At 39.4% G+C, this 1,867-nt stretch overlaps 1 non-coding gene across 1 annotated transcript; it reads left to right on the top strand.

The window, feature by feature from the left end:
• Window positions 1–848: 848 nt before the first annotated feature.
• Window positions 849–930, top strand: trnas-aga (transfer RNA serine (anticodon AGA)). Its single transcript has one exon. It is a non-coding gene; the product is annotated as a tRNA-Ser (tRNA).
• Window positions 931–1,867: the final 937 nt, after the last annotated feature.

The following is a 1,867-nucleotide window of genomic DNA, read 5'->3' as shown; positions in this document are numbered from 1 at the left end:
TGGACAACACCTGTCTCATCTCATTGAAACTTAGAATTTCCTTCTTGTCAGATATGCTTGGAGTAACAATGTGATAAGTATTATTTACGACACCAAGCAAATATCAACATACATTAGCCTCATTTCCTTTACACAATCTCGGTTCAGTTCTTTGTTAATTCGTCCGTACTGCATGCAACCTTCAATGGAGTATTCGACCATTATGAGTCCACTCATTAGTAGAATTCAAATACCAATCGTATCTGAACTGCAGCGTGTTTTAATTACATCTGTGTGTTTAATCCATGGATGGATTGTCTCCCTTGGGTTGCTCACAACATCTGTCCAGACTGCAGTTAAGTGAGAGATAACTTAATAACAAAATTTTCCAAAAATATGATTTTATCATATCTGGTTCATTACACAACTCCAAATGAGGAACTGCTTATTCCATTCCACACATTCATGAACTTGATTTCCTATCTATATGCCTACTGAAAAATTTTACTCCGAATTCCGTAACATTGCCTTTTTTTCTGTGTTTTTTCTAACTGCTGCTATAAATTGCTGACCACATCCGTGGCTACAATTCGAAAGCCTATTAAAAAAAACTCCCATTTAGGTATTCTTATACGAGCGGTTTCTTAATTCCCCCACAAGAATTCTACAACTTCCGATCTTGCTCTGCTCTGACTAAGATTCCATCTAAACAATTCAGTGTACTGATTTCCTGGTGAAAGGTTATCAAGCTGAACGTGAATTCACATACGCCAACAGATCTGCTGACTATTTCTAGTAATTCCCGCTTTTAATTCAGGATCAACCCTGTTTATCTGACTCTGGGATTTGAATCCAGTTTTGAAGAACTTGTAGTCGTGGCCGAGTGGTTAAGGCGATGGACTAGAAATCCATTGGGGTTTGCCCACGCAGGTTCGAATCCTGCCGACTACGTGCTTATATCGGTTTTGACTCTGATCCCTCCCACGGATACAGATTGTAAAATGCCAGTCGAAACACCGATCTCTCTTACTGCAAAGCATAGGGAGATCCCCTGTGCTCCGTATTTATTTAGATGGCGTCTGTTCGGCTGTTATCCGAAATGTTGGTGGTTCAAACCTATCCAGGGGGGCTGTTGATCCAGTGGCCTTTCCTGTTCGTTTTGTGCGCTCCGTGCTGTCCCTAATACATTCATTAAAAAAGATATATATTCTCATACAGAAAACAGAAAACTACCACGACCTGTCTTGCTTACATTCATGTTGCCATAAACCGAATATATTGTACATGGACGATCAAAACAGCAGAAACTCGTACAGGGCACCAATGTATTACATATTTGAATTTATGTTATCGCCACTTGAAGCAGAGGGAAAAATTCACTCAACTTCACTCACACCAACACTGACAGTTTCCACAACTCAATTTCAAACTCGACGTTTCATGCTGTCGACATTTTTGCTTTGTTATTATTATTATGACTTTCTCTGCTCAAGCTGGTAAAACCTGAAGTCCGGGCGTACTGACGCACACTCATTCCTCAACAGCCACGGACTGCCGACCATTCTAGTGACGTATAGTATAGTGGCTTTCAGGAGATTTACAGAAATATTGGTTTGCTGTCCTAACTGTTTAATACTGTTGTGCAGTGACTATGAGATGACAGTTGTTGTTGATATTACCATTGGGACAATCTACTCTTTGTTCATGCTCGATAGTCTTTCAATTTCTTCTTTTAATTCAGCATATTTCTGGTGCTTTTCACTTGTTAATTGTTGTACGTTATGTGTGTTTGCAATGGCTATATCCATTATGGACGTTGTTACTGCCTTTTCATCCAGTAATATTATATATCCAGACGGTTACTATGGATTGTCCTATCTGTAACAAT

The sequence above is a fragment of the Hypanus sabinus genome, chromosome 31, assembly GCF_030144855.1.
Source record: "Hypanus sabinus isolate sHypSab1 chromosome 31, sHypSab1.hap1, whole genome shotgun sequence".
NCBI lineage: Eukaryota > Metazoa > Chordata > Chondrichthyes > Myliobatiformes > Dasyatidae > Hypanus > Hypanus sabinus.
This window is presented reverse-complemented; position numbering and strand designations above follow the sequence as displayed.